The 18,538-nt window shown below is 46.6% G+C and overlaps 1 pseudogene; it reads left to right on the top strand.

The window, feature by feature from the left end:
- The first annotated feature begins 320 nt into the window (after positions 1-320).
- LOC149355914 (uncharacterized) lies at positions 321-8,247 on the top strand (annotated as a pseudogene).
- Positions 8,248-18,538: the final 10,291 nt, after the last annotated feature.

The following is an 18,538-nucleotide window of genomic DNA, read 5'->3' as shown; positions in this document are numbered from 1 at the left end:
AAGGCGCCACTTGGAACTATGCCTACCATTGAAATGCCATTCCAGAGTGGCAGTCAATATTATTGGACCCATAGCTCCTGCATCGAGGAAAGGAAATCGCTACATCATCACCCTGGTGGACGTGGCGACAAGATATCCAGACGCCATCGCGCTAAAATCTATTGAGACAGTCGAAGTCGCAGAAGCGCTGCTTGAAATGTTCTCGCGGTACGGAGTACCGAAAGAGATGCTCACGGACCGGGGATCAAATTTCACTTCAGACTTAGGAAATTAGTCGTCTCCTGTCAGTGAAGCAGCTGCTGACAACCCCATACCACCCGATGTGTAATGGCTTGGTTGAACGCTTCAACGGGACCATCAAGCACATGTTGAAGAAAATGTGCCAGGAAAGACCTGCTGATTGGAATCGTTACCTTCCAGCACTGCTATTTGCATACCGAGAGGTTCCGCAGTCAAGTTTGGGCTTCTCGCCATTCGAAATGCTGTACGGCAGAGCCGTCAGAGGACCACTGACTATCCTTCGAGAGCTTTGGTCAAATAAGGAATTGGAAGCCGAACAGAAAACCACGTATACTTACGTGCTGGAGCTGAGAGAGAGGTTGGATAAAACATGCGAGATTGCGCACCGCAACCTTGATGCTGCCAAGGAGAAGTACAGGAAATTTTATAACCGCAAGTCGGTGAATCGACAGCTAAAGCCAGGTGAAAAGGCCTTGATCCTGCTGCCGAGTGACAAGAACAAGCTCACTATGCAGTGGAAAGGTCCATTTCCAGTAACAAGGAAGAAGAATGAAGTAGACTACGAGCTGCTAGTGAACGGAAACAAGAAGATCTTCCACATAAATATGCTGAAGAGATATGAAGAAAGGAGCCCTAATGCCGACCAGATGATCGCCTGCATGGTCATCAGTGAAGAGCCGGATGGAGAGGAAGTGCCCACTTTCAATGCAAGGAAGACATCGGGACCAGAGGACGCGATGATTAACCCCGCCCTAGAAGTAGAAAAGACGGCGCAACTCAAGCGTCTTCTCGAACGATACGACACCGTTTTCTCAGACCTGCCTGGAAAGACGAAGGTTCTTGAGTGCAAGCTGCGCCTGACCACTGAGCAGCCTATACACGTCAGGCAGTACCCTTTGCCACTGGTTACACATAAGACAGTCGAGAAAGAAGTAGAGGAAATGCTTAGACTGGGCATAATTGAGCGCACGGAGTCCGCCTATAACTCACCCCTCGTAGTCGTCAAGAAGACAGATGGCTCCAATCTACTGTGTGTCGACTTCAGGCGGCTCAACAACGTCTTAATCCCCGATAGTGAGCCCATTCCAAGAATTGACGTGGTGTTTGCGAGCGTCGCACAAAAGAAATTTTTCTCGAAGTTCGACCTCGCGAAAGGGTATTGGCAGATACCTATGGAGGAAGGTTCCAAGGAAAAAACAGCTTTCTCATGCGCTAACGGCCTATTTCAGTTTCGATTCATGCCATTTGGCCTGAAGACTGCAGCGGCCACGTTCACAAAGCTAATGAGACTGGTACTGGGTGGTCTTCACTATATACACCACTACATAGACGACATTCTGGTTGCCACAGACACGTGGGAGGAACATTTGATGGCGCTTGAAACCCTTTTTGAGAGACTTCGTGAGGCGAACCTGACGGTGAAGCCCACAAAGTGCGAGGTCGGATTTGAATCGGTATCCTTTCTAGGACACGAGATAGGGATGGGGCGGATAGCGACGAAGCCAGATATCGTAGAAAAAATCCAGGTGGCACCAAGGCCGACAACCAAAAAGCAGGTGCAGTCCTTTTTGGGATTAACTGGATTCTACAGAGAATTCATTCCACATTATGCAGACATAGCTCTCCCACTGGTGGAGACGACAAAGAAAGGGGCACCAAATACAGTAAACTGAAGTGACCGACAGCAGGAAGCATTCAACAAGCTTAAAGAAAGAATGGCGCAACCGCCCGTCTTGCTGGCCCCTAATGTAAACAAAGAATTTGTTTTACGCACAGACGCATCAGGGACAGCCCTAGGCGCAGTGCTGATGCAGGAGGAAGACGGAATACTTCACCCTGTGGCCTATGCTAGCAAGAAGCTCAGGGCATGCGAACAAAACTACTCGACTGTAGAAAAGGAGTGTTTAGCACTTGTGTGGGCCATAAAGAAGTTTCATTTGTACCTGTATGGAACGCATTTTAGGGTGCAAACAGACCACCAGCCCCTACAGTGTTTGACAAAAACCAAATGGTCGAACGGAAGATTGATGAGATGGAGCTTAACACTCCAGGAGTACGAGTTCCATATCGAATACATAAAAGGAAGAGAAAACTTGGGAGCAGACTTCCTTAGTAGGCTGAACTAAGGGTGGCTTTCAGCGTGTTTAGCATGCATATATATCCGCAGGAAAGAAGTATCTATATATGTTCGTGCTTTGCTGTTCTTTGTGTGCATACAGTGTGAACTGTGCGGTTTCTTGTGACTTTTGTGTGTGCGTGTTTGTGCATATTACGCGAGTGAGCAGTTTTCCTTCGTAGGAAAACTCTTAAGTGGGGGGGGGGTACTTGTCACGGCTGAGTACGAGACGCCTCGCCAAGAAAGGAAACGAAGATAGAAACTGTGGCACGCAGCGGATGAAACCGACGTAGCCACGGGGAAAGAGCGAAGCAGACGGTGCAAAGTGCGCGCGTTTGCGCGGAAGCAATAATCGTTTACACGGAGACCGAAGAAAACCAGACGGCGTGGGCGCGCGGCTTTGGGGACCGCAAGTGCGTGTGAAACCACGGCCGCGAAGATACATGGGCGCAACGCACCCGCGGGGCGAGGAGGTCGGTATGCCACGGCGTCCCCTCCGTGCGGCCGCCCCGAGGGTAGACAAAGGGACTCGAGTTTTGACGCCGGTGAAGGAAACACGCTCTGAGGCTGCCCTCCCAGGCCGACGCACCCCGGCAACGATCCGGACCGTCGTGACGCTCCTTCGGCTACGCACCGCAGGCCCCGGCGAGGTCTCCTCTGGCGACATTCCTCACCATCATCCACCTTGAGTACTGATTGGACTGTTTTCATTATCAATCATTCGATTTCTACATGGACTCAAAAGACTCTAATTAGAACTATTTGATGTTGTTCTTTAAACCACCTGCGTGTGGGAACTCTGCCTGATTGTTCCATGTTTATCCATGTGATGTAACCTCTGCTTTTTAGTTTTGTAGTTGATTTTTATTGTTGCAGTAAACATTGTTTTTGGAGACGTACACCTCTCTGGTTTTTTGACTCACGTCCTAGACAGACAGTGACAGCCATTAAACCCAACACAACACAACCATTTACTTTGTAAAATCACCTCGTTAAATGGGAAATCTGAGGTTTAGAAGCCGCCACGCTAACCGGCTTCTACGAGGCTAACGAAAGTAACCTGCCCCGGCATGGATGCAGATATGCTTAAAGAAGACTGAACAACGAGCTTTTAAGCTTCCATGAGGGAGCACAACATTCCCACAATATATCGGCTCCATGAGAGTTTGCACAGCTAGGAAGTCTCATCGAGACCAGCAGCCGTTTGCCAACGCGTCTTTAACATGCCCGGCTGGAGTTGTGTTTACAAATGCTACTAAACCGTCTTGTTTCATTAATACAAAAGAGATGAAGGCGAAATCTACGTTTGTATTCCTTAAATACGTTTTTGTACGCACGCGAGCCACCGCCTGCTGCGCTCCTGAGGGTAGCAGACGATGCGCCCATCCTAAACCGACCGCAGCGCCATCGCCTAGGCGGCGATCTCATGGGTCTGCGCCGCTCCCTCACGTGCTCCTTTGCTCGCCGCGGCTGTTTTCTAACTGTCCTTATCTAAAAACTTTGGTTCGTTTTGACGGCGGCAAGTTTGCTAAGTTCTGTGCTTTGATTTCTAATCTTAGGTGTGGATCACGGGGGTTTGTCGAAGGTGAGCGCATTATACCTGCCAACCGCTTCTGCCAAATCGCATTGGAGTACCAAGCTGATGACCACGCCGAAATTGTCGCCCTGTGCAGCTTTGCGCGTAGGGACGTCAGGATCGCGGCGTTAACCGCGTCAGATCGCTCTCAAGATACAATACCTCTTCAGAGAGTCCGACGTGTTAGAATGCCAGCGCACGTGCACTACTAGCTTTTCTGAAAGCTGTGGCTCCCTGTTCACTGCGGTATTTACTGCGATATATATTCACTGCGATAGGCAAGTCTGCGGTTTTGACCAACCTGCGCAACGATAAACGTTCACTTTCCACTGTTCTCAGCCGCTTGATTGATGAGACGCTGAATTTTTGTGCAGCTAGCTGTGGTTGCCTTATTAGAGCAGCATGGAATGATGGCAAGAGAAATAGCAAACTTGGTCCGCTTGCTGCAAATCTGCAGTTCCGTAAGCTAGGCATTGAAGCCCACAATTCTAAACCATGTTTTGCCGCCTTCTGTGGGGGTCCGAGCCTCGTCGGCCTTCAGCCACACGCTGTTCCGTGGAAACACCGGCCCTCGTATAGCTTTTTTTTTTCTTAGGGAAACTGGTGCCATGCCCGATACAGCATTATAAGGTAAACGACTGTTTGTTGAGGGGAACGTATGGAGAAGTCGGTTTGCGTTGGTACTTGTTTACATGGACCAATGTGCCTCCGCAGTAACCGCTATTTGAGTATTGCGTGAGCCATGCGAGATTGAGAAAGGCAGGCGTGTGGGCAGTTTGCAACTTCCTCGTGCATGTCCAAAACAAGAGTGGATTTCGAAGGAAGTCAGCAGGGGCTGGGGAGGGGTCGGCAGGAGGTCGAAAAAACAAAATAAAGATAACTCTGGAGGTATCGCCTATTAACGCGCTATATACTTGCGCCCCTCTAATCATTTCATTTCTTACTTGTTCTCCATTACATCGGCCCAGTTCTGCGCTCGCCGTCGCTCATACGGCCGTGCTAAATGTTTGTTAGCATGATGGCATTTTGTCGAGGGCAAGCATCAATTACAGCAAGGTAAAAACAGCTGTAGATACTTCCGAAAGCTCTAGAACAAGTTCCATTAGAGGCTTTTAGTATAGCATATGCGCGTTTACGTACGTTATACGCAAGCATTTAGCGGGAGGTTACTGTGGTAGTCGCAAGAGCACTTTTTGTTTAGCTCACAACAATCCGAACGCAACAATAGCCAACGCCGCAGTGGCGCCATCTGGTGTTATAATGTAAAAACATTTTCTGCCTCATTTTTCGCTCTTAGCCAAGGTATTGGCCAAGCTTATCCAAGTCGTATCACGTAGATAGCCGGTTGCATGGCGTCCCCATAGGGGTCGCGCACTGCGCAGTCGAGGCAGGGACTAGCTTTTTTATTTTTTTTAGGTAACCGAATCGAGCAAGCTGTGATGATGCGTGAGCGTGAACAGCAGTGCCGACAATATGCATCCAGACACGGCCTCCTGAACCTGGACACCGTGCCCGACAGCACGTTGGGAAGGCACTTTAGGTTCGAGAAGGTGGACTTACGGAAACTTGTAAAAGCTTCAGAATTGCCCGAATACATGATCATGAATTGCAGTTTACCAGTATCCCTCAAGACAAAAGTATACAACAGCTGTATCTTACCGGTACTCACCTATGTGGCAGAAACGTGGAGGCTAACAAAGAGGCGTCAGCTTAAGTTAAGGACAACGCAGCGAGCTATGGAAAGAAGAATGATAGGTGTAAGGTTAAGAGATCGGAAGAGGGCGGTGTGGGTGAGCGAACAAACGCGGGTTAATGATATCCTAGTTGAAATCAAAAGGAACAAATGGGCTTGGGCAGGGCATGTAATGCGAAGGCAAGATAACCGCGGGTCATTGAGGGTAACAGAGTGGATTCCAAGAGAAGGCAAACGTAGCAGGGGACGGCAGAAAGTTAGGTGGGCGGATGAGATTAAATAGTTTGTGGGGATGCAGTGGCCGCAACTGGCGAAGGACAGGGTTAATTGGAGAGACATGGGAGAGGCCTTTGCCCTGCAGTGGGCATAGTCAGGCTGATGATGATGATGATGAATACGTAACAAGCGCTCAGGGAGTGCGAGTGTCTGGGCAAGAACCCTTCTGCATCTTTTTGCGGCGATTGGCCTAACCGAGCAGGCTGTGCCATTTGCAGGAAATATTTGGCCGTCACTACTAAGTGATATTGAGCATTTCAAACAAAACAGTGCTGCACATTGAGCAGAGATTTGGATTCATACTTGAAAACCGGCCGTGTCAGAAGTGGCTGACCCCGTCTCGTTTGAAAGAAATGAGCAACATAAGTTTTTCAGTTTGCTGGTTTATTCTGCATATCGCATGACATTCGCAGTAGAAGGAAAGAGAAAGTAATTTACATGGAACTGTGAGCAGAAGTCACAATATATAATGGAGGAGTTGCAGAAGTCAGATCCCTCACTGCGAAAAGTGCTCGATTGTTGTGACATCAAATATACTCAGGCGAAAACAACTCAGGTCTCCCTTATTTCTGTTTTGTTCCTTAAAAGGTGGTCGTACGGGAACAGATTACGTTTGCCATTTTCGTCGGATAATGTAAAACTAGAGGCCCGTGTACTGTGCGATGTGAGTGCATGTTAAAGGTGCTCAAAATTATTCGGAGCCCTCCGCTACGACGCCTCTCATAGCCAGAGTCACTTTGGGACGTTAAATCCCATAAAAACAAAACCAAATCTGTAATGAAAAAGACAGAACACGCGCTGTTGCCCCCGTAAAGTCTGATGTTGTGGTTGTGTGTCAACACTTCAGCAGTTCTGATATCTCAGCTGCGTCTCACGTGACGTGGTGAATGAGCAAGGCAAGAAAAATTGACAGACGATAGTAGCGCTCACCAAGCTGTGTGTGATACTACTGCATGCCACTGCACTAACTCAATTGTCACTACTTAGTACTTGCCATCTCTTTCCGTGGTTATCACTTACCATAACTTTTTTACTTTGGTTACCAAGGTTTAAACAATAACATGACACTCCTTGAAGTCCATCATAAAGTCCATAAAGTCCATAAGCTTAAACACTTTACACTGTGTCTAACTGATTTTAGGCGGTTCACTTAAAAGGCGCCCCCCTGGACCACTGCTGGGCATTTATTGACGGAACAGCACCGCCTATATGTCGCCCGTCAGATGGTCAAAGAGTGTACTTCTCTGGGCACAAGAGGGTCCACGCACTGAAATATCAAGCCCTCATGTGCCTCAATGGGCTCATCTGTCAGCTTGAGGGGCCATATCCGGGCAGCAGGCATGATGCTGTTAAGTTTCATTGCGATAAAGTAATTCCTGTCAGCATGCTTGTTGTATCTCAGTTTTGCACATGTTTGTCTTGTGACGATTTCCAATTCCTCTTTGTCTCCTTTCTCTTCCTTTGTTTCCCGTTCCACTGTCGGGTAGCATACTCGGTGTCACCTAGTTAACCTGCCTGCCTTCCCGTTCTTGTGTTTTCTCTGTTGCTACCTCATAACATTGAAAACATAAAGAAAGCATGGCGTGTTTATAACTCAACATTAATTTTACTCTGATTTAATATGCAATAATATTATTGCATGATGGCCAGCCAAACAATGAGACAAGATGACCGATGGCTATGAGATGATTTGATGAGACGAGCGCTCAGTCCCGTGCCACTGCCAGCCTCGTCTCCTATATTACGTAACCAAGTGTTACGTAATGGCTATATGCAGAAGTAATCTGCTAGGCAGGGGATCGACGGCTTGGGACATCCGAACAGCACACAAGCGCACACTTCCAGCTCCGTCTTATTCGTCACAGTATTATTACAAACTGTTCTACTCAGTGTCTGCTTGCCATTTGTGCTGCTGTGAACATTGTTTTGGTGACATTACAGAACATGGTATGCGCTAGTTTTTTTTTTTTTCATTTCAAGAATCTGGAGGCGCTGGTCCCAAGAAATGATGCAGTGATATATGGGGACCCTGCATATCCCCTGCGGCCGCTTCTGATGAAACAATATTGAGGTGCATGGCTCACAATTGCTAAAGAAAACTTCATTGCTGCCATGAGTAGAGTTAGGCAGGCCGTAGATTAGGGATTATGGAGAGTAATTTCCCTGTTTGCTTTTCTCGAATTCTTCAAAAATCAAAGGCTGCTTTTGCAGGCTGTGCATAGTATTTGCAGGGCTGCCGTCATTCTCACCAACTGCCATGCTTGCATGTATGGTAACCAAGCCTCTAATTACTTTGACTTGGAGCCACCATGTCTGTTTGATTACCTCCACCAAAAGCAGTCATAGATAAAAATGACGAGGATTGGTCCAAAGCTTAATAACTGAACATTTTTTTATCGTGCACAGTGCTTGCTTAACTTTAAACCCTTGTTTTTTTTTACGTGAACTAAATGAGCTGTCTTAGTATTAATAAAGTGCTTCATCTTGTTTTTCGCGAGCAACTTCCCGAAGCCACTTGAGCTATGAGAGACGCTGAAGTCCATTAAGGGCTCCAGGTAAATTTAGACTCCCTGGGGTTCCTTAATATGCACTTCCATTGTACAGTACAGGTTAGAGTACAGTGCTTGCATTCTAGGAGTCAGCCACTGAGCGCTATAACTACTGAGCGGCCGCAGTGGGCTATTTATTTATTTTATTTATTTATTGATACTGTTCACCCTCGCTTGAGGGCCGTTACAGAGAGGGTATACAATGCAATGTACAACAGACAAATTTCACATCTCATAACATCATGTTGGACGCCCTCGACACAAAATATCGATTGAACTTTCGAACTTGTGCACGTCGGATTGCTCGACAACTTCAACAGGCAAAGCATTCCAAATTTCGATCACATCAGGAAAAAAGTAGTAACGAAAAACGTCAACACGCGAGTCGTAAGGCTTAATTTATCGAGTGTGGTTTGTTCTAGCGCTCCGTCTTCCCGGGGACTGAACATATCTATCTGTTTTTATCTTAAAGTGCCCTTGAATTATTTGAAAGAAAAGATTGTCTTGATTTTTGCCTTCGATTTTCAAGTGACTCGAGACAACATGAGTTTAGAATTTCCGTCACTGAGTCCCTTCTCTATCTTGACGAAATAAAACGAGCGTCCATTCTTTGAATTCGTTCCAGTTTATATTTTAGAACTTTTTGGTGCGGGCTCCAGACAACACAAGCATACTCCAAGGATGGCCGGATGAATGTTTTGTATGCCGTTAATTTGACATCTTTTGTTGCATGTTCCAATTTCTTCCTCAGAAAGTAAAGTTTTGGGAAGCTGTCGAGCACACGCATGTTTATGTCACTGCAGGTTATGTGTAATTGTGAAGCCTAAATACTTGAAGGTATCAACACTTTATAGATTATTTTCTCCAACATTGTAAGAAAATAACATCACAATCTTCTTATTAATATATGCGTAAAAGTTGATTTTGTGTAGTTAATTTTCATGCCTCATTTTTCGCACCAAAGATGCAAGGAAGGAAGGACACGGTTTATTCTAATCTGGTCGGCAGCTTGTGTTATTCGAGAATAATTTAAACAGTCGTCTGCAAAAAGCTTAAATTCTACAGGAGACTCGATAACCTTGTTAATATCATTAATATAAATTGGGAACAATAATAGAGCTAAAACCGATCCTTGAGAAACGCCAGAAAACACTTCTAATGCAGAAGAGAAACAGTCACCCACATGCACTACCTGCCTGCGATTGGCTTGATTACCTATAATAGTCTGTAACAGCTCAGCTGTCTTAGGTCCGGGATTTTCTTCTGTCTCCCGACATTAGCAGTATCAGCACAGACAAACAGTCAACAACAATGCAATGAAGCCGACCACGGCACGGCAGGACAACTAAAAATCTATTGTCACTCCGGTAACAGCAGTCTGTGGACGGAGAACCAACCTGCACAAACAGCAGCAGCGGGTGAGCCATGCTGTCCGCAGGCCAGATGCCTTGCCCTCTGATCTGGTCGGTGTCGCGTTGTTCCTTAAGTAGTTCGGCTGCAGATGACTTCACACCTCGTCGTCGAAATCCTTCGAATGTGCCATTGCTTGTGACGTGGTCCGAGGAAAGCATGGGGGTTGTATCGCGCTGATGTTGGTTGTTGATACCGGGGTGGGCGTCGCATGCAAAATCAGCGGCAGAACCTGCGCAAACAACAGCAGCGGGTGAGAGATGCTGTCCGCAGGTCAGATGCCATGCCCTCTCAAGAAGCAGCTTTGGCATGTATTGGCTGCTGGAAGTGCTTAGTCAGCTTGCAGTGTGATATGTGGACCAATTTCATCGCACTTCGAGGAGCAGTGACGTGTTCATTTCTTGCATTCAATTTGTATAGGCGAGTTCTGATCGATGCAGTTACGAGCATGTAGTTCTGTCAAATAATGATTTTATTCTCTTTTGATATTACTCTTTGTACAATTTCTGTGCAATCACATTCAAAAAGTGTACTAGTGTTGTTTGTGTTATGTTCGGTTTAATGGCGCATAAGCGGCTCAGACTCTCATGCGCCAAGCTCAGGGTATAGAAAAATGTTTTGTATAGGATGTTATACGAAAGTGTAAATCAACAGTGGTGTAAGGGGCCCAAAAAGTCATTTCGTTCAACCCAGTAAAATAAGACAAAATTTTAGAAGTCACTTACGGTAAAAGCTTTAAAGAAGGTCAGGTAACCTCTGCAACCATCCTTGGCGGCGCAAGAATGTCGAGGATCCCGACAAATCGAATAAAGACCTCAGCCTTCTTCTCAGGACGAGAGAGTGGCTGAGGTGTGGTTAAAAAAATCTGCTTGTTGTGAAAAACTTATCATTCATTACCTCTACAACTTGTCTAAAACACCTGCTATGTTTAAAAACTTAAAAACCTGCGAAATGTCAACAAGTGCATGTTCACCTAGGAGCAAAGTTCGGTGGAATGGTATGTGTTCATTATAAAAAACTGTAAAATGCTTCTTCCTCAGTCTTTCTAGTTTTATGCATGACAATAAACTATGATTTATTGTTAGCTCATCTTGACATAATTCACATTGTGGCTTGTCTTGTTTTGTTATTAGGAAATTATGCGTGAGGTGCGTGTGCCCTATACGAAGACGACATATAATGACTTCTTTGAAACGTTCCTGGTGGGTGCAGGACTGCCACTCACCTAAAACTGGCTTTACTAAGTGTAGTTTGTTTTTACCTCATTGCTCCAAGATGACTGCCATTTTTCTCGTAATTTACGCTGTATTAAGTTCACGCAATCCATATAGGGCATATTTACTTTCTTTATTTCCTTGCCACGACCTTGAGCAGCGTAGAAGTCTGCTCTCTCGTTTCCTTTTATTCCGACATGACTCGGGACCCAGCAGAGTTTAATGTTCTGTCCTTGACCTGTGGCTATTAATATGTTATGTATGATGTCAATAAGTAGCGGAGTGATTGCATTTCTAGAGTGGAGAGCTGTAAGTAAACTTAGTGAGTCTGTGTAAATAATACTCTTTGTGGGCTTCTTGTTTACTATTTTCTGAGTAGCTAAACAGACAGCGTAACATTCAGCAGTGAAGATTGATGCACATTGCGGAAGCCTTGCTGTTTGATTCCAGTTCCCTCGTACCACTGCGCTTCCAACATAAGAATCTGTTTTTGAGACATCTATATAAAAAGGTATGAAAGTGCTGTATTTTTCCTCGAGTGCAAAAAATTCTTGTAATGTATGCTGCTGTGGCGTTTGTTTTTTACGGAACTTTCTAAGAGTTAAATCGCAGATTGAAGGAAAAAGGTACCATGGAGGCAATGGATCTCGTCTTGGAGCAATGCCAGGTAATGTGTCTAGTATGGCGAGGTTTTCGCACATCTCTTCGAAACGCAAGAGCAGTGGCCTAGTAGTCTGTGGTTTGTTATTAAATAGTGTTCTTGATGGGCACTTTGTGAATATTTGGTGACAGATGCGTTTAAGGAGGAAACGGATTTTTGAAATGTATGAACACGTGGGCATCGTTCTCCTGTCTCCAAGCGATGGTTCGTTAGTTTATACATAATGACGATTTATGGGTGAAGTCCTGTATGCACCAGTGGAAAGTCGCAAACCTAAGTTATGTACGGGGTCCAGTCGTTTCAGGTACGATGGTCTCGCTAACCCATATAGTATAAATCCATAATCCAGGGAAGAGCGCACTACAGAGCGATAAATTTGCAAAAGACATGTCCTTTCGGGAGAGTACTTTGAGTATGTTAAGGGATCGGGCCGCTTTCTTATTTAATGCGTTTATGTCAGGCAGGAAAGGGAGTTTTCTGTCAAATGTTATACCTAGAAATTTATGTTCATTTTTTACGGGTAGCTCTATTTCGCTCAGCTGTAGGGTGGGGTTGAGTTGAGCTGGGTTTAATGGCGCATAAGCGACTAAGGCTATCATGCACCAAGCTCGGGGTATAGATAAATCTTTTAAACAGCTGTTATACTAAACTCTAAATGAACGGCGGTGTAAAGGGCCTAAAAAGTTAATTCGTGCAACCTAGTAAAAATATAAGACAAAATTTTAAAAGAGACTTATGGTAAATGGTTTAAAAAGGATTGGCAACCTCAGCAGCCATCCTTGGCTGTGCAAGGATCTCGAGGTCCCCAACCGATAGAAGAGTGACCTCGGCCGTGTTCTCACGACGAGAGGGTGGCTGAGGTGTGTGGTTCGAAAAAAAATCGCAAGTTGTAAAAACCTGACCATTACTCAGAGTTTCGAGAGTACACTGGCGTCTTTTAAAAAGTTAAAAACGCTTTACTTATCAATAAGAGCTTCTTCACCTAAAATCAATGACGGATGAAAAGGGATCTGCTGGTTGTAAAACGGGGTAAAAAACTTGTTCTTGAGTGTTTCAAGTACTATGCATGAGATTATGATATGAGTTACTGTCAGTTAATCTCCGCATTTTTCACAGGTAGGTTTGTGTTGTTTTGTTAGTAGGAAGTTGTGGATAAGGTGTGCGTGTCCGATACGTAAACGACAAAAAAAACTTCAAAAATGCGTTCCTGATGTGTGCATGATTTCCATTCTCCTAATATTGGTTTTATTAAGTGTAGCTTGTTATTTATCGGACTATTCCATGTGCTCTGCCATTTGTTCCTCAGTCTGCTCTGAACTAGCTTCATACGATCATTGTGGGGCATTCTTATTTTCTGTATTTCCTTGTTGTGTGCTTGAGCAGCACATGCGTCCGCTGTCTCGTTACCATGAATTTCAACATGGTTTGGTTTGGTTTGGTTTATGGGGTTTAACGTCCCAAAGCGACTAAGGCTATGAGAGACGCCGTAGTGGAGGGCTCCGGAAATTTCGACCACCTGGGGTTCTTTAACGTGCACTGACATCGCACAGTACACGGGCCTCTAGAATTTCTCCTCCAAAGAAATTCCAGCCGCCGCGGCCGGGATCGAACCCACGTCTTTCGGGTCAGTAGCCGAGCACCATAGCCACTGAGCCACCGCGGCGGCGAATTTCAACATGGCTTGGAACCCTTACTTTAAGTATATTACTTTAAGTTCTTTAACCCCCATATTCACAAACCTGACTTTTCCTTAACTTTCCCCTCTAGCCACTTAAAACCTCCTTAAGCTGTTTCATAAACTGCACTTATGAGCAAATCTGTCCTTTCCTTATACTTTACTTATCCAAAGATGTAGGTAGGTTCATGGTGGAAAAAACAGCGCAAACTTAGACAGAAAACACAGAAAAGAGGGGAGACACTACAAGCGCTGACTCGCAACTAAGGTTTGTTAGAAAGAACAGAACACAATATATACAAAAACCAGCCACGACTGCGTACGTCATAACAGATTACGTGCAAGCGTGCAAGATAATCTAAACAGAAGCATCGCGCGTGTGCACCCGGTTATTTAAGTACCTAAATTCCAATTCTGACAAGGCCACTGAAGGATCACTCACGCACCGTTTGCCGGTTTTTCGGATAAAGAACGCTTCCATCAGCTCCCGGGTCACCTTATCTTGGTGGAAAAAAAGCACGTCAGTTTTTGGGAAAAGGGGTGTGCATTTGCAAACCCGGCAATGTGCGGGAAGGTTGTCTCGCGAGTCACTGCCGAGTAGGTTGCGGTGCTCAAAGAGCCTTACATTTACACAGCGCCCCGTTTGCCCGATGTACACCTTACCGCAAGACAGTGGCAACCGATATACAACACCCTTTTTGCAAGGAATGAAAGGCGCCACATGTTTTGTTGTACAGGCCTTGCGATTCTTGTGGACACCAGCCGCCAGTTTTTTGTCCACCTGTGGGCAAATTGCAGCGAGCTTCTTAGGAGCCGAGAACACCACCCTAACATCGTACCTCTTTGCCACGCTCTTTAACCCATGGGAAAGCCTGTGAGCGTACGGAATGACGGCTGGCCTACGGCGCTCACTGTCAACACGGCCTCTTCCGTTGGCTCGTCTTAACCCACCTCAGAACTTTTTCTCCTGCCCTGGAGATGACGTGGTCGGGAAAACCGCTGCTTTTCAATCGTACCACTTGCTCTGACACACTTTCCGCAACACGGTGGTGGCACGACCTAGATGTGGCGGCTTTAAGGCACGAAACCGCGATACCGTCCTTGATTAGTTTTGAGTGCCCTGACTCATAACCGAGGAGTGGCTTGACGGTGCGCGGGCGATACATCCAGCAAAGGTGTCCCGGAGTAGCTCTCAAAGACAAGTCAAGAAAGCGTACACCCTGAACACCCTCAGAACGTCAGCCATTTTCGCTGCAGGGTCAGACCCTTCCACGATGACTAAAAAATCATCCACGTATCTGAAAGCCCTCAAGAACAATCCCGCCGAGGCCGCAGCTACCTTCCTATCCATGTCGCTCAGAAAAATGTTCCTAAGCACAGGTGCAACCCTCGACCCAATGCACACGCCTGCCTTCTGTACAAAAAATGAACCGTTCCATCCGATGACCGTCGATTTAAGGTAAAAAGACAAGATTTCGCAAAACGTTTCAATGGACACGCCGCATTTGCTTATAAAGCTGACAGCATCATTGTCGTCGGTGATGCACGCTTGAACGCTTTTCATCAGTTCATTGTGCGGCAACGAGTAAAAAAGGTACTCAATATCAATGCTAAACATGCCGCACGTTCCCGGATTGTCGTCCAACAACACTTCAGCCAATGCTCCAGAGTTCGGCACCAGAAAGGGATCAGGCACTTTTAGAGACGACAAGTGCGACTGCAGATATCCTGCAACAGCATACTGCCAAGTATCCTTCTCCGTCAGAATGCAGCGGAACGGTGAGCCCTGCTTATGGGTCTTGGCAGTGAAAAAAGGCTCTAACTCGAAGCCCTTTGCCTTCTTCACTCACGAAGCCAACCGCTCAAGGTTTGAGCTCAAAAGAAGGGCGACCGCCTTATCTCTCACTTTGGAACCGCGGAAGTCCACTTGCCGAAAGTTCTTGTTGATCGCTGAACACGCCTTCTCCTCAAACAAGGTATTCGGAAGGAGGACAAAGCAGCCTTCCTTCTCCGACAAAAGCACTCGAGTCTTATTCGACTGCAAGAAGTCCACCAGTGGACGCGTGTCACGGCGCATACGAGGCCTACCTTCTGTCTTTTCCAGTACGGAAACACATTCCGTGGAGCATCTTGGCTGGTCTTCCCCAGAGGCAAGTCGGCAGATGGACTTCGAAACGGCAAGTTTTTCCGCAGGGTGAAGGGCCGGTTCAAACCCGAACTTAGGTCCCAGTCGAAGCAGCTCTTCGTGTTTGCTGGGAATGTCGATGTCACCCAGAGTCACAATCCTGCCGTTAGCCTTGGGAGGAGCCTTCTTGGAAGGAAGCCTTGGACGCGTCGTGTTCCAGAAGAACTCGGTCACCCTATCAGCCGTTGCGCACCAGTCACGGTAGAACCTCTCATTTCCGCTTGTACTGCAGGCCAGCCACAAGTGATCCTTGAAGAAGCGTGCTTGACGCCAGTACTCAGCGCGAAGGATTCGTGACAGCCTTCTCGTGTGGCCTCTGGAAGGGACGAGCAGCCCGCAAGCCACCTGAACATCCACCGGGCATAGTCCACGCTTGACATGCCAAGAAAGCAGCCGCGCCTTGCACACACACACACAGCTATTAGCGACGCGACTACAGCAGGGTTGGTTACGTTGAAGTTATAACAAAAAGGAGAGCCCACTGTACAAGAAATTAACTGTAGCAAAGCAGACATTTGGGCTAGTTGGTGTGAATTCATGGTACTTAAATAACCGGGTGCACACGCGCGATGCTTCTGTTTAGATTATCTTACACGCTTGCACGTAATCTGTTATGACGTACGCAGTCGTGGGTGGTTTTTGCATATATTGTGTTCTGTTCTTTCTAATAAACCTTAGTTGCGAGTCAGCGCTTGTAGTGTCTCCCCTCTTTTCTGTGTTTTCTGTCTAAGTTTGCGCTGTTTTTTCCACCATGAATTCACACCAACTAGCCCAAATGTCTGCTTTGCTATAATGTAGGTAGGGGCCTGCCTACCTTAAGCTGTACTTTAGCTGCTTTTCCAACATGGCGGACTACGATCAGATGGACGACAGCATGAGTGAGTTCCTGGAGTTCTACGCCCGTGTTGAATAAGTAGAGGAGCGAAGAGCGTATGTGTACGCGCCATCGACAGGGCGAATGATAAGGGACCGCCAGAATCCAATGGAAGTGTTTGGCGAGATCGAGTTCACCTGCCGCTACCGTTTTTCGAAGCGAGCTGTGCTACGCCTACTCGAGATGCTGCCCTTCCGCGCCAGCGCGGACCAACGCGGCAATCCCCTGCCGCCGCTCCTACAACTTCTGGTCGCGCTCCGCTTCTACGGAGCCGGGTGCTTCCAGATCGTGACCAGCGACCTCGTTGGCATTTCCCAGCCCACCGTGTCGCGGATCATCGGACGAGTGTCGCGTATGATAGCCGCAACTCTCTTCCCTGCTCTCGTTAAACTACCGAGTGCTGCGCAAGCTCCAGCCGTAATGCTTGCATTCTACAGAATCGCAAGTTTCCCCGGCGTGACAGGGTGTATAGATTGTACACACTTACCGATCAAGAGCCCGGGTGGCGAAAACGCCGAAGTTTTCAGGAACAGGAAAGGATATTTCTCCTACAATGTGCAGGTAAGTGCACATCACATGATGAATGTATTCACTATCAGGTTAACCATGCTGTGCCTCGGCGCGGTGGCTCAGTGGTTAGGGCGCTCGATTGCTGAGCATGAAGATGCAGGTTTGATCGCGGCCACATTCGGGAGGCAGCGCCCGGGTGGGAGTGGTGAACGGGAGAGCACATTACTGTTGTGTCGCTGTGAAACACCCTCTATAAAACTTGCCGTTCCTGCAATTGTTTGAGTACTCGCCTTGGCTATGTTAACCGGACAGGTATGGCTAACTTTACAAGGTGGTAGTTTGATTCTAACATTGTGTACAAACACTTAAAAAGTTTCAGTAGCAAAAAAAATCCATAGAACGTCATTTCGTCTAGGTGATGCCTATCAACTAATTTTTTAACTTTTTCTCATTCTATTGCGTCCCATGCAAGCTATGCGAGCCAGTGGGAAAACTTGAGTGCAGTAAAGTTCTTTCTAGTAATCTGTTCAAGAAAATCTGCAGCAGAACTTTTGGGTATATGTTTATTGCATGTAAACATACAGCATAGCTTAATATTGAATAGTTTACATTTTTATGCCCAATCTCAGGCCATAACAGGACCGAATTTAGAGTTCTTCGACATTGTGGCGAGCTGGCCTGGGTCAGCTCACGACAGCCGTATCTTCGACAGCAGCAGTGCCTGTGTACAGTATGAGAGTGGGAGTATGCCCGGCCTGCTGCTTAGAGACCACGGCTATGCCTGCCGCTCCTATCTTATCACGCCAACAAGAGACCCTGGACAAGTGGGCAGCCCAGAACACAAGTAAGCTGATGCGATCGATAGTGTTTGCTGTTAAATCGTGCATAAAAATATTTTGGAAAGGTATCTGCACAAGATAAAGATGAACATACCAACCAGCAACTGAAGCGTGTAAATATAGCACTCTCCAGGCTTTAACCATTTAGCTGAGTGAAGTGTTGCACAGTTTTGCAGTATGTTTTCTCCCTTCTCTGTTGATATGGTTCTAACTGAAATGCCGCATCATGTGCAAGTTACTCTAGTTTAACATGCAAGCAACCAATCCATATAAATGACAGTGCATGTTAATGAAAATGCAACAGTGCTGAAATAAATGAAGCCAGACACTCAACCTGCCACCTAAGTACGTGAGTCGAGTTATTCCCTTTTCTACATGCACGTACAACAAGTCTCAAATCAAGACAAGAAACACGGTTGAAAGAACGTTCGGCATTTGGAAGAGGAGGTTTCCATGCCTGGACATGACACTACAAATCAAGACGACAACAACACCCATCCTGATAACTGCCTGTGCTGCCCTACATAACTTGAGCCGGCTACTCAGCGATCCATACCCACCTGCACCACAGCAGCCTCCTCCGGCCAACCACAATCAGCCATCGGGTCACCGGCAGTCATCAGATGGCTTCGGAGCACGCACAAGGCTCATTCAAGAGCATTTTGCATGAGGCTATGCCAAGCAGTAACTGGAACCTACAGAATCCGTGCAGCCTGTATA

This window comes from Amblyomma mixtum, chromosome 3 (genome assembly GCF_055824585.1).
Source record: "Amblyomma mixtum isolate Tamu chromosome 3, ASM5582458v1, whole genome shotgun sequence".
In the NCBI taxonomy this organism is placed as follows: domain Eukaryota; kingdom Metazoa; phylum Arthropoda; class Arachnida; order Ixodida; family Ixodidae; genus Amblyomma; species Amblyomma mixtum.
The sequence above is the reverse complement of the archived record's forward strand: the minus strand, read 5'-3'. Positions and strand labels throughout refer to the sequence as shown.